Source organism: Anopheles ziemanni (genome assembly GCF_943734765.1).
Source record: "Anopheles ziemanni chromosome X unlocalized genomic scaffold, idAnoZiCoDA_A2_x.2 X_unloc_2, whole genome shotgun sequence".
Classification (NCBI taxonomy): Eukaryota; Metazoa; Arthropoda; class Insecta; order Diptera; family Culicidae; genus Anopheles; species Anopheles ziemanni.
The window spans coordinates 108,184-124,084 of NW_026689785.1; positions in this window are offsets into that span (position 1 = coordinate 108,184).

A 15,901-nucleotide genomic window follows, 5' to 3' on the forward strand; every position below is an offset into this window, starting at 1 on the left:
AAGTCCGAGATGCCTTTATGTAGGGATGCTGTATTAAGATGGGAGATGTAGAAGATCAAGATTCATCTCCATGCAGCATCCCATTCACCTCCCAGCATCCTAACATATGAATTTCTTAGAATTTATGAAAAATCGACTAAGTCCGAGATGCCTTTAAGGAGGGATGCTGTATTAAGATGGGAGATGAAGAAGATCAAGATTCATCTCCATGCAGCATCCCATTCATCTCGCAGCATAATAACATATGTTTTTCTTAGAATTTATGAAAAATCGACTAAGTCCGAGATGCCTTTAAGTAGGGATGCTGTATTAAGATGGGAGATCAAGAAGATCAAGATTCATCTCCTTGCAGCATCCCATCCATCTCGCAGCATCCTAACATATGTTTTTCTTAGAATTTATGAAAAATCGACTAAGTCCGAGATGCCTTTAAGTAGGGATGCTGTATTAAGATGGGAGATGAGAAAAATCAAGATTCATCTCCATGCAGCATCTTATTCATCTCGCAGCATCCTAACATATGAATTTCTTAGAATTTATGAAAAATCGACTAAGTCCGAGATGCCTTTATGTAGGGATGCTGTATTAAGATGGGAGATGTAGAAGATCAAGATTCATCTCCATGCAGCATCCCATTCACCTCCCAGCATCCTAACATATGAATTTCTTAGAATTTATGAAAAATCGACTAAGTCCGAGATGCCTTTAAGTAGGGATGCTGTATTGAGATGGGAGATGTAGAAGATCAAGATTCATCTCCATGCAGCATCCCATTCACCTCCCAGCATCCTAACATATGAATTTCTTAGAATTTATGAAAAATCGACTAAGTCCGAGATGCCTTTAAGTAGGGATGCTGTATTAAGATGGGAGATCAAGAAGATCAAGATTCATCTCCTTGCAGCATCCCATCCATCTCGCAGCATCCTAACATATGTTTTTCTTAGAATTTATGAAAAATCGTCTAAGTCCAAGATGCCTTTAAGTAGGGATGCTGTATTAAGATGGGAGATGAAGAAGATCAAGATTCATCTCCATGCAGCATCTTATTCATCTCGCAGCATCCTAACATATGAATTTCTTAGAATTTATGAAAAATCGACTAAGTCCGAGATGCCTTTATGTAGGGATGCTGTATTAAGATGGGAGATGAAGAAGATCAAGATTCATCTCCATGCAGCATCCCATTAATCTCGCAGCATCCTAACATATGAATTTCTTAGAATTTATGAAAAATCGACTAAGTCCGAGATGCCTTTATGTAGGGATGCTGTATTAAGATGGGAGATGTAGAAGATCAAGATTCATCTCCATGCAGCATCCCATTCACCTCCCAGCATCCTAACATATGTTTTTCTTAGAATCTATGAAAAATCGACTAAGTCCGAGATGCCTTTAAGTGAGGATGCTGTATTAAGATGGGACATGAAGAAGATCAAGATTCATCTCCATGCAGCATCCCAATCATCTCGCAGCATCCTAACATATGAATTTCTTAGAATTTATGAAAAATAGACTAAGTCCGAGATGCCTTTAAGTAGGGATGCTGTATTAAGATGGGAGATGAAGAAGATCAAGATTCATCTCCACGCAGCATCCCATTCACCTCCCAGCATCCTAACATATGAATTTCTTAGAATTTATGAAAAATCGACTAAGTCCGAGATGCCTTTATGTAGGGATGCTGTATTAAGATGGGAGATGTAGAAGATCAAGATTCATCTCCATGCAGCATCCCATTCACCTCCCAGCATCCTACCATATGTTTTTTTTAGAATTTATGAAAAATCGACTAAGTCCGAGATGACTTTAAGTAGGGATGCTGTATTAAGATGGGAGATGAAGAAGATCAAGATTCATCTCCATGCAGCATCCCATTCATCTCGCAGCATCCTAACATATGAATTTCTTAGAATTTATGAAAAATAGACTAAGTCCGAGATGCCTTTAAGTAGGGATGCTGTATTAAGATGGGAGATGAAGAAGATCAAGATTCATCTCCGTGCAGCATCCCATTCATCTCGCAGCATCCTAACATATGTTTTTCTTAGAATTTATGAAAAATCGACTAAGTCCGAGATGCCTTTAAGTAGGGATGCTGTATTAATATGGGAGATGAAGAAGATCAAGATTCATCTCCATGCAGCATATCATTCATCTCGCAGCATCCTTACATATGTTTTTCTTAGAATTTATGAAAAATCGACTAAGTCCGAGATGCCTTTAAGTAGGGATGCTGTATTAATATGGGAGATGAAGAAGATCAAGATTCATCTCCATGCAGCATCCCATTCATCTCGCAGCATCCTAACATATGTTTTTCTTAGAATGTATGAAAAATCGACTAAGTCCGAGATGCCTTTAAGTAGGGATGCTGTATTAAGATGGGAGATGAAGAAGATCAAGATTCATCTCCATGCAGCATCCTTTTCAACTCCCAGCATCCTAACATATGAATTTCTAAGAATTTATGAAAAATCGACTAAGTCCGAGATGCCTTTAAGTAGGGATGCTGTATTAATATGGGAGATGAAGAAGATCAAGATTCATCTCCATGCAGCATCCCATTCATCTCGCAGCATCCTTACATATGTTTTTCTTAGAATTTATGAAAAATCGACTAAGTCCGAGATGCCTTTAAGTAGGCATGCTGTATTATGATAAGAGATGGAGAAGATCAAGATTCATCTCCGTGCAGCATCCCATTCATCTCGCAGCATCCTAACATATGAATTTCTTAGAATTTATGAAAAATCGACTAAGTCCGAGATGCCTTTAAGTAGGGATGCTGTATTAAGATGGGAGATGAAGAAGATCAAGATTAATCTCCATGCAGCATCCCATTCTTCTCGCAGCATCCTAACATATGTTTTTCTTAGAATTTATGAAAAATCGACTAAGTCCGAGATTCCTTTAAGCAGGGATGCTGTATTGAGATGGGAGATGAAGAAGATCAAGATTCATCTCCATGCAGCATCCTTTTCAACTCCCAGCATCCTAACATATGAATTTCTAAGAATTTATGAAAAATCGACTAAGTCCGAGATGCCTTTAAGTAGGGTTGCTGTATTAAGATGGGAGATGAAGAAGATCAAGATTCATCTCCATGTAGCATCCCATTCATCTCGCAGCATCCTAACATATGAATTTCTTAGAATTTATGAAAAATCGACTTAGTCCGAGATGCCTTCAAGTAGGGATGCTGTATTAAGATGGGAGACGAAGAAGATCAAGATTCATCTCCATGCAGCATCCCATTCTTCTCGCAGCATCCTAACATATGAATTTCTTAGAATTTATGAAAAATCGACTAAGTCCGAGATGCCTTTAAGTAGGGATGCTGTATTAAGATGGGAGATGAAGAAGATCAAGATTCATCTCCATGCAGCATCCCATTCATCTCGCAGCATCCTAACATATGTTTTTCTTAGAATTTATGAAAAATCGACTAAGTCTGAGAATTTATGAAAAATCGACTAAGTCCGAGATGCCTTCAAGTAGGGATGCTGTATTAAGATGGGAGATGAAGAAGATCAAGATTCATCTCAATGCAGCATCCCATTCATCTCGCAGCATCCTAACATATGTTTTTCTTAGAATGTATGAAAAATCGACTAAGTCCGAGATGCCTTTAAGTAGGGATGCTGTATTAAGATAAGAGATGGAGAAGATCAAGATTCATCTCCGTGCAGCATCCCATTCATCTCGCAGCATCCTAACATATGTTTTTCTTAGAATTTATGAAAAATCGACTAAGTCCGAGATGCCTTTAAGTAGGGATGCTGTATTAATATGGGAGATGAAGAAGATCAAGATTCATCTCCATGCAGCATCCCATTCATCTCGCAGCATCCTTACATATGTTTTTCTTAGAATTTATGAAAAATCGACTAAGTCCGAGATGCCTTTAAGTAGGGATGCTGTATTAAGATGGGAGATGAAGAAGATCAAGATTCATCTCCATGCAGCATCCCATTCATCTCGCAGCATCCTAACATATGTTTTTCTTAGAATGTATGAAAAATCGACTAAGTCCGAGATGCCTTTAAGTAGGGATGCTGTATTATGATAAGAGATGAAGAAGATCAAGATTCATCTCCGTGCAGCATCCCATTCATCTCGCAGCATCCTAACATATGAATTTCTTAGAATTTATGAAAAATCGACTAAGTCCGAGATGCCTTTAAGTAGGGATGCTGTATTAAGATGGGAGATGAAGAAGATCAAGATTCATCTCCATGCAGCATCCTTTTCAACTCCCAGCATCCTAACATATGAATTTCTAAGAATTTATGAAAAATCGACTAAGTCCGAGATGCCTTTAAGTAGGGATGCTGTATTAAGACCGGAGATGAAGAAGATCAAGATTCATCTCCATGCAGCATCCCATTCATCTCGCAGCATCCTAACATATGTTTTTCTTAGAATTTATGAAAAATCGACTAAGTCCGAGATTCCTTTAAGCAGGGATGCTGTATTGAGATGGGAGATGAAGAAGATCAAGATTCATCTCCATGCAGCATCCCATTAATCTCGCAGCATCCTAACATATGTTTTTCTTAGAATTTATGAAAAATCGACTAAGTCCTAGATGCCTTTAAGTAGGGTTGCTGTATTAAGATGGGAGATGAAGAAGATCAAGATTCATCTCCATGTAGCATCCCATTCATCTCGCAGCATCCTAACATATGAATTTCTTAGAATTTATGAAAAATCGACTTAGTCCGAGATGCCTTTAAGTAGGGATGCTGTATTAAGATGGGAGATGAAGAAGATCAAGATTAATCTCCATGCAGCATCCCATTCTTCTCGCAGCATCCTAACATATGTTTTTCTAAGAATTTATGAAAAATCGACTTAGTCCGAGATGCCTTTAAGTAGGGATGCTTTATTAAGATGGGAGATGAAGAAGGTCAAGATTCATCTCCATGCAGCATCCCATTCACCTCCCAGCATCCTAACATATGAATTTCTTAGAATTTATGAAAAATCGACTAAGTCCGAGATGCCATTAAGTAGGGATGCTGTATTAAGATGGGAGATGAAGAAGATCAAGATTAATCTCCATGCAGCATCCCATTAATCTCGCAGCATCCTAACATATGTTTTTCTAAGAATTTATGAAAAATCGACTTAGTCCGAGATGCCTTTAAGTAGGGATGCTTTATTAAGATGGGAGATGAAGAAGGTCAAGATTCATCTCCATGCAGCATCCCATTCACCTCCCAGCATCCTAACATATGAATTTCTTAGAATTTATAAAAAATCGACTAAGTCCGAGATGCCTTTAAGTAGGGATGCTGTATTGAGATGGGAGATGTAGAAGATCAAGATTCATCTCCATGCAGCATCCCATTCATCTCCCAGCATCCTAACATATGAATTTCTTAGAATTTATGAAAAATCGAGTAAGTCCGAGATGCCTTTAAGTAGGGATGCTGTATTGAGATGGGAGATGAAGAAGATCAAGATTCATCTCCATGCAGCATCCCATTCATCTCGCAGCATCCTAACATATGTTTTTCTTAGAATTTATGAAAAATCGACTAAGTCCGAGATTCCTTTAAGCAGGGATGCTGTATTGAGATGGGAGATGAAGAAGATCAAGATTCATCTCCATGCAGCATCCCATTAATCTCGCAGCATCCTAACATATGTTTTTCTTAGAATTTATGAAAAATCGACTAAGTCCTAGATGCCTTTAAGTAGGGATGCTGTATTAAGATGGGAGATGAAGAAGATCAAGATTCATCTCCATGCAGCATCCCATTCATCTCGCAGCATCCTAACATATGAATTTCTTAGAATTTATGAAAAATAGACTAAGTCCGAGATGCCTTTAAGTAGGGATGCTGTATTAAGATGGGAGATGAAGAAGATCAAGATTCATCTCCGTGCAGCATCCCATTCATCTCGCAGCATCCTAACATATGTTTTTCTTAGAATTTATGAAAAATCGACTAAGTCCGAGATGCCTTTAAGTAGGGATGCTGTATTAATATGGGAGATGAAGAAGATCAAGATTCATCTCCATGCAGCATATCATTCATCTCGCAGCATCCTTACATATGTTTTTCTTAGAATTTATGAAAAATCGACTAAGTCCGAGATGCCTTTAAGTAGGGATGCTGTATTAATATGGGAGATGAAGAAGATCAAGATTCATCTCCATGCAGCATCCCATTCATCTCGCAGCATCCTAACATATGTTTTTCTTAGAATGTATGAAAAATCGACTAAGTCCGAGATGCCTTTAAGTAGGGATGCTGTATTAAGATGGGAGATGAAGAAGATCAAGATTCATCTCCATGCAGCATCCTTTTCAACTCCCAGCATCCTAACATATGAATTTCTAAGAATTTATGAAAAATCGACTAAGTCCGAGATGCCTTTAAGTAGGGATGCTGTATTAATATGGGAGATGAAGAAGATCAAGATTCATCTCCATGCAGCATCCCATTCATCTCGCAGCATCCTTACATATGTTTTTCTTAGAATTTATGAAAAATCGACTAAGTCCGAGATGCCTTTAAGTAGGGATGCTGTATTATGATAAGAGATGGAGAAGATCAAGATTCATCTCCGTGCAGCATCCCATTCATCTCGCAGCATCCTAACATATGAATTTCTTAGAATTTATGAAAAATCGACTAAGTCCGAGATGCCTTTAAGTAGGGATGCTGTATTAAGATGGGAGATGAAGAAGATCAAGATTAATCTCCATGCAGCATCCCATTCTTCTCGCAGCATCCTAACATATGTTTTTCTTAGAATTTATGAAAAATCGACTAAGTCCGAGATTCCTTTAAGCAGGGATGCTGTATTGAGATGGGAGATGAAGAAGATCAAGATTCATCTCCATGCAGCATCCTTTTCAACTCCCAGCATCCTAACATATGAATTTCTAAGAATTTATGAAAAATCGACTAAGTCCGAGATGCCTTTAAGTAGGGTTGCTGTATTAAGATGGGAGATGAAGAAGATCAAGATTCATCTCCATGTAGCATCCCATTCATCTCGCAGCATCCTAACATATGAATTTCTTAGAATTTATGAAAAATCGACTTAGTCCGAGATGCCTTTAAGTAGGGATGCTGTATTAAGATGGGAGATGAAGAAGATCAAGATTAATCTCCATGCAGCATCCCATTCTTCTCGCAGCATCCTAACATATGAATTTCTTAGAATTTATGAAAAATCGACTAAGTCCGAGATGCCTTTAAGTAGGGATGCTGTATTAAGATGGGAGATGAAGAAGATCAAGATTCATCTCCATGCAGCATCCCATTCATCTCGCAGCATCCTAACATATGTTTTTCTTAGAATTTATGAAAAATCGACTAAGTCTGAGAATTTATGAAAAATCGACTAAGTCCGAGATGCCTTCAAGTAGGGATGCTGTATTAAGATGGGAGATGAAGAAGATCAAGATTCATCTCCATGCAGCATCCCATTCATCTCGCAGCATCCTAACATATGTTTTTCTTAGAATGTATGAAAAATCGACTAAGTCCGAGATGCCTTTAAGTAGGGATGCTGTATTAAGATAAGAGATGGAGAAGATCAAGATTCATCTCCGTGCAGCATCCCATTCATCTCGCAGCATCCTAACATATGTTTTTCTTAGAATTTATGAAAAATCGACTAAGTCCGAGATGCCTTTAAGTAGGGATGCTGTATTAATATGGGAGATGAAGAAGATCAAGATTCATCTCCATGCAGCATCCCATTCATCTCGCAGCATCCTTAAATATGTTTTTCTTAGAATTTATGAAAAATCGACTAAGTCCGAGATGCCTTTAAGTAGGGATGCTGTATTGATATGGGAGATGAAGAAGATCAAGATTCATCTCCATGCAGCATCCCATTCATCTCGCAGCATCCTAACATATGTTTTTCTTAGAATGTATGAAAAATCGACTAAGTCCGAGATGCCTTTAAGTAGGGATGCTGTATTATGATAAGAGATGGAGAAGATCAAGATTCATCTCCGTGCAGCATCCCATTCATCTCGCAGCATCCTAACATATGAATTTCTTAGAATTTATGAAAAATCGACTAAGTCCGAGATGCCTTTAAGTAGGGATGCTGTATTAAGATGGGAGATGAAGAAGATCAAGATTCATCTCCATGCAGCATCCTTTTCAACTCCCAGCATCCTAACATATGAATTTCTAAGAATTTATGAAAAATCGACTAAGTCCGAGATGCCTTTAAGTAGGGATGCTGTATTAAGACCGGAGATGAAGAAGATCAAGATTCATCTCCATGCAGCATCCCATTCATCTCGCAGCATCCTAACATATGTTTTTCTTAGAATTTATGAAAAATCGACTAAGTCCGAGATTCCTTTAAGCAGGGATGCTGTATTGAGATGGGAGATGAAGAAGATCAAGATTCATCTCCATGCAGCATCCCATTAATCTCGCAGCATCCTAACATATGTTTTTCTTAGAATTTATGAAAAATCGACTAAGTCCTAGATGCCTTTAAGTAGGGTTGCTGTATTAAGATGGGAGATGAAGAAGATCAAGATTCATCTCCATGTAGCATCCCATTCATCTCGCAGCATCCTAACATATGAATTTCTTAGAATTTATGAAAAATCGACTTAGTCCGAGATGCCTTTAAGTAGGGATGCTGTATTAAGATGGGAGATGAAGAAGATCAAGATTAATCTCCATGCAGCATCCCATTCTTCTCGCAGCATCCTAACATATGTTTTTCTAAGAATTTATGAAAAATCGACTTAGTCCGAGATGCCTTTAAGTAGGGATGCTTTATTAAGATGGGAGATGAAGAAGGTCAAGATTCATCTCCATGCAGCATCCCATTCACCTCCCAGCATCCTAACATATGAATTTCTTAGAATTTATGAAAAATCGACTAAGTCCGAGATGCCATTAAGTAGGGATGCTGTATTAAGATGGGAGATGAAGAAGATCAAGATTAATCTCCATGCAGCATCCCATTAATCTCGCAGCATCCTAACATATGTTTTTCTAAGAATTTATGAAAAATCGACTTAGTCCGAGATGCCTTTAAGTAGGGATGCTTTATTAAGATGGGAGATGAAGAAGGTCAAGATTCATCTCCATGCAGCATCCCATTCACCTCCCAGCATCCTAACATATGAATTTCTTAGAATTTATAAAAAATCGACTAAGTCCGAGATGCCTTTAAGTAGGGATGCTGTATTGAGATGGGAGATGAAGAAGATCAAGATTCATCTCCATGCAGCATCCCATTTATCTCGCAGCATCCTAACATATGAATTTCTATGAATTTATGAAAAATCGACTAAGTCCGAGATGCCTTTAAGTAGGGATGCTGTATTGAGATGGGAGATGTAGGAGATCAAGATGCATCTCCATGCAGCATCCCATTCATCTCGCAGCATCCTAACATATGAATTTCTATGAATTTATGAAAAATCGACTAAGTCCGAGATGCCTTTAAGTAGGGATGCTGTATTAAGATGGGAGATGAAGAAGATCAAGATTCATCTCCATGCAGCATCCCATTCATCTCGCAGCATCCTAACATATGTTTTTCTTAGAATTTATGAAAAATCGACTAAGTCCGAGATGCCATCAAGTAGGGATGCTGTATTAAGATGGAAGATGAAGAAGATCAAGATTCATCTCCATGCAGCATCCCATTCATCTCGCAGCATCCTAACATATGAATTTCTAAGAATTTATGAAAAATCGACTAAGTCCGAGATGCCTTTAAGTAGGGATGCTGTATTAAGATGGGAGATGAAGAAGATCAAGATTCATCTCCATGCAGCATCCCATTCATCTCGCAGCATCCTAACATATGTTTTTCTTAGAATTTATGAAAAATCGACTAAGTCCGAGATGCCATCAAGTAGGGATGCTGTATTAAGATGGGAGATGAAGAAGATCAAGATTCATCTCCATGCAGCATCCCATTCATCTCGCAGCATCCTAACATATGTTTTTCTTAGAATTTATGAAAAATCGACTAAGTCCGAGATGCCATCAAGTAGGGATGCTGTATTAAGATGGGAGATGAAGAACATCAAGATTCATCTCCATGCAGCATCCTATTCAACTCGCAGCATCCTAACATATGTTTTTCTGAGAATTTATGAAAAATCGACTAAGTCCGAGATGGCTTTAAGTAGGGATGCTGTATTGAGATGGGAGATGAAGAAGATCAAGATTTATCTCCATGCAGCATCCCATTCATCTCGCAGCATCCTAACATATGTTTTTCTTAGAATTTATGAAAAATCGACTAAGTCCGAGATGCCTTTAAGTAGGGATGCTGTATTAAGATGGGAGATGTAGGAGATCAAGATGCATCTCCATGCAGCATCCCATTCATCTCGCAGCATCCTAACATATGAATTTCTTAGAATTTATGAAAAATCGACTAAGTCCAAGATGCCTTTAAGTAGGGATGCTGTATTGAGATGGGAGATGAAGAAGATCCAGATTCATCTCCATGCAGCATCCCATTCATCTCGCAGCATCCTAACATATGAATTTCTATGAATTTATGAAAAATCGACTAAGTCCGAAATGCCTTTAAGTAGGGATGCTGTATTGAGATGGGAGATGTAGAAGATCAAGATTCATCTCCATGCAGCATCCCATTCATCTCGCAGCATCCTAACATATGAATTTCTTAAAATTTATGAAAAATCGACTAAGTCCGAGATGCCTTTAAGTAGGGATGCTGTATTGAGATGGGAGATGAAGAAGATCAAGATTCATCTCCATGCAGCATCCCATTCATCTCCCAGCATCCTAACATATGAATTTCTTAGAATTTATGAAAAATCGACTAAGTCCGAGATGGCTTTAAGTAGGGATGCTGTATTAAGATGGGAGATGTAGGAGATCAAGATGCATCTCCATGCAGCATCCCATTCATCTCCCAGCATCCTAACATATGAATTTCTATGAATTTATGAAAAATCGACTAAGTCCGAGATGCCTTTAAGTAGGGATGCTGTATTGAGATGGGAGATGTAGGAGATCAAGATTCATCTCCATGCAGCATCCCATTCATCTCCCAGCATCCTAACATATGAATTTCTTAGAATTTATGAAAAATCGACTAAGTCCGAGAAGCCTTTAAGTAGGGATGCTGTATTAAGATGGGAGATGAAGAAGATCAAGATTCATCTCCATGCAGCATCCCATTCATCTCGCAGCATCCTAACATATGTTTTTCTTAGAATTTATGAAAAATCGACTAAGTCCGAGATGCATTTAAGTAGGGATGCTGTATTAAGATGGGAGATGAAGTAGATCAAGATTCACCTCCATGCAGCATCCCATTCATCTCGCAGCATCCTAACATATGAATTTCTATGAATTTATGAAAAATCGACTAAGTCCGAGATGGCTTTAAGTAGGGATGCTGTATTGAGATGAGAGATGTAGGAGATCAAGATTCATCTCCATGCAGCATCCCATTCATCTCGCAGCATCCTAACATATGAATTTCTATGAATTTATGAAAAATCGACTAAGTCCGAGATGCCTTTAAGTAGGGATGCTGTATTGAGATGGGAGATGTAGGAGATCCAGATTCATCTCCATGCAGCATCCCATTCATCCCCCAGCATCCTAACATATGAATTTCTTAGAATTTATGAAAAATCGACTAAGTCCGAGATGCCTTCAAGTAGGGATGCTGTATTAAGATGGGAGATGAAGAAGATCAAGATTCATCTCCATGCAGCATCCCATTCATCTCCCAGCATCCTAACATATGAATTTCTTAGAATTTATGAAAAATCGACTAAGTCCGAGATGGCTTTAAGTAGGGATGCTGTATTAAGATGGGAGATGTAGGAGATCAAGATGCATCTCCATGCAGCATCCCATTCATCTCGCAGCATCCTAACATATGAATTTCTATGAATTTATGAAAAATCGACTAAGTCCGAGATGCATTTAAGTAGGAATGCTGTATTAAGATGGGAGATGAAGTAGATCAAGATTCATCTCCATGCAGCATCCCATTCATCTCGCAGCATCCTAACATATGAATTTCTATGAATTTATGAAAAATCGACTAAGTCCGAGATGGCTTTAAGTAGGGATGCTGTATTGAGATGAGAGATGTAGGAGATCAAGATTCATCTCCATGCAGCATCCCATTCATCTCGCAGCATCCTAACATATGAATTTCTATGAATTTATGAAAAATCGACTAAGTCCGAGATGCCTTTAAGTAGGGATGCTGTATTGAGATGGGAGATGTAGGAGATCAAGATTCATCTCCATGCAGCATCCCATTTATCTCCCAGCATCCTAACATATGAATTTCTTAGAATTTATGCAAAATCGAATAAGTCCGAGATGCCTTTAAGTAGGGATGCTGTATTAAGATGGGAGATGTAGGAGATCAAGATTCATCTCCATGCAGCATCCCATTCATCTCGCAGCATCCTAACATATGTTTTTCTTAGAATTTATGAAAAATCGACTAAGTCCGAGATGCCTTTAAGTAGGGATGCTGTATTAAGATGGGAGATGAAGAAGACCAAGATTCATCTCCATGCAGCATCCCATTCATCTCCCAGCATCCTAACATATGAATTTCTTAGAATTTATGAAAAATCGACTAAGTCCGAGATGGCTTTAAGTAGGGATGCTGTATTAAGATGGGAGATGTAGGAGATCAAGATGCATCTCCATGCAGCATCCCATTTATCTTCCAGCATCCTAACATATGAATTTATATGAATTTATGAAAAATCGACTAAGTCCGAGATGGCTTTAAGTAGGGATGCTGTATTAAGATGGGAGATGTAGGAGATCAAGATTCATCTCCATGCAGCATCCCATTCATCTCGCAGCATCCTAACATATGAATTTCTATGAATTTATGAAAAATCGACTAAGTCCGAGATGCCTTTAAGTAGGGATGCTGTATTGAGATGAGAGATGTAGGAGATCAAGATTCATCTCCATGCAGCATCCCATTCATCTCGCAGCATCCTAACATATGAATTTCTTAGAATTTATGAAAAATCGACTAAGTCCGAGATGGCTTTAAGTAGGGATGCTGTATTAAGATGGGAGATGTAGGAGATCAAGATTCATCTCCATGCAGCATCCCATTCATCTCGCAGCATCCTAACATATGAATTTCTATGAATTTATGAAAAATCGACTAAGTCCGAGATGGCTTTAAGTAGGGATGCTGTATTGAGATGAGAGATGTAGGAGATCAAGATTCATCTCCATGCAGCATCCCATTCATCTCGCAGCATCCTCACATATGAATTTCTATGAATTTATGAAAAATCGACTAAGTCCGAGATGCCTTTAAGTAGGGATGCTGTATTGAGATGGGAGATGTAGGAGATCAAGATTCATCTCCATGCAGCATCCCATTCATCTCCCAGCATCCTAACATATGAATTTCTATGAATTTATGAAAAATCGACTAAGTCCGAGATGCATTTAAGTAGGGATGCTGTATTAAGATGGGAGATGAAGTAGATCAAGATTCATCTCCATGCAGCATCCCATTCATCCCCCAGCATCCTAACATATGAATTTCTTAGAATTTATGAAAAATCGACTAAGTCCGAGATGCCTTCAAGTAGGGATGCTGTATTAAGATGGGAGATGAAGAAGATCAAGATTCATCTCCATGCAGCATCCCATTCATCTCCCAGCATCCTAACATATGAATTTCTTAGAATTTATGAAAAATCGACTAAGTCCGAGATGGCTTTAAGTAGGGATGCTGTATTAAGATGGGAGATGTAGGAGATCAAGATGCATCTCCATGCAGCATCCCATTCATCTCGCAGCATCCTAACATATGAATTTCTATGAATTTATGAAAAATCGACTAAGTCCGAGATGCATTTAAGTAGGAATGCTGTATTAAGATGGGAGATGAAGTAGATCAAGATTCATCTCCATGCAGCATCCCATTCATCTCGCAGCATCCTAACATATGAATTTCTATGAATTTATGAAAAATCGACTAAGTCCGAGATGGCTTTAAGTAGGGATGCTGTATTGAGATGAGAGATGTAGGAGATCAAGATGCATCTCCATGCAGCATCCCATTCATCTCCCAGCATCCTAACATATGAATTTCTATGAATTTATGAAAAATCGACTAAGTCCGAGATGCCTTTAAGTAGGGATGCTGTATTGAGATGGGAGATGTAGGAGATCAAGATTCATCTCCATGCAGCATCCCATTTATCTCCCAGCATCCTAACATATGAATTTCTTAGAATTTATGAAAAATCGAATAAGTCCGAGATGCCTTTAAGTAGGGATGCTGTATTAAGATGGGAGATGAAGAAGACCAAGATTCATCTCCATGCAGCATCCCATTCATCTCCCAGCATCCTAACATATGAATTTCTTAGAATTTATGAAAAATCGACTAAGTCCGAGATGGCTTTAAGTAGGGATGCTGTATTAAGATGGGAGATGTAGGAGATCAAGATGCATCTCCATGCAGCATCCCATTTATCTTCCAGCATCCTAACATATGAATTTATATGAATTTATGAAAAATCGACTAAGTCCGAGATGGCTTTAAGTAGGGATGCTGTATTAAGATGGGAGATGTAGGAGATCAAGATTCATCTCCATGCAGCATCCCATTCATCTCCCAGCATCCTAACATATGAATTTCTATGAATTTATGAAAAATCGACTAAGTCCGAGATGGCTTTAAGTAGGGATGCTGTATTGAGATGAGAGATGTAGGAGATCAAGATTCATCTCCATGCAGCATCCCATTCATCTCGCAGCATCCTAACATATGAATTTCTATGAATTTATGAAAAATCGACTAAGTCCGAGATGCCTTTAAGTAGGGATGCTGTATTGAGATGGGAGATGTAGGAGATCAAGATTCATCTCCATGCAGCATCCCATTTATCTCCCAGCATCCTAACATATGAATTTCTTAGAATTTATGCAAAATCGAATAAGTCCGAGATGCCTTTAAGTAGGGATGCTGTATTAAGATGGGAGATGTAGGAGATCAAGATTCATCTCCATGCAGCATCCCATTCATCTCGCAGCATCCTAACATATGTTTTTCTTAGAATTTATGAAAAATCGACTAAGTCCGAGATGCCTTTAAGTAGGGATGCTGTATTAAGATGGGAGATGAAGAAGACCAAGATTCATCTCCATGCAGCATCCCATTCATCTCCCAGCATCCTAACATATGAATTTCTTAGAATTTATGAAAAATCGACTAAGTCCGAGATGGCTTTAAGTAGGGATGCTGTATTAAGATGGGAGATGTAGGAGATCAAGATGCATCTCCATGCAGCATCCCATTTATCTTCCAGCATCCTAACATATGAATTTATATGAATTTATGAAAAATCGACTAAGTCCGAGATGGCTTTAAGTAGGGATGCTGTATTAAGATGGGAGATGTAGGAGATCAAGATTCATCTCCATGCAGCATCCCATTCATCTCGCAGCATCCTAACATATGAATTTCTATGAATTTATGAAAAATCGACTAAGTCCGAGATGCCTTTAAGTAGGGATGCTGTATTGAGATGAGAGATGTAGGAGATCAAGATTCATCTCCATGCAGCATCCCATTCATCTCGCAGCATCCTAACATATGAATTTCTTAGAATTTATGAAAAATCGACTAAGTCCGAGATGGCTTTAAGTAGGGATGCTGTATTAAGATGGGAGATGTAGGAGATCAAGATTCATCTCCATGCAGCATCCCATTCATCTCGCAGCATCCTAACATATGAATTTCTATGAATTTATGAAAAATCGACTAAGTCCGAGATGGCTTTAAGTAGGGATGCTGTATTGAGATGAGAGATGTAGGAGATCAAGATTCATCTCCATGCAGCATCCCATTCATCTCGCAGCATCCTAACATATGAATT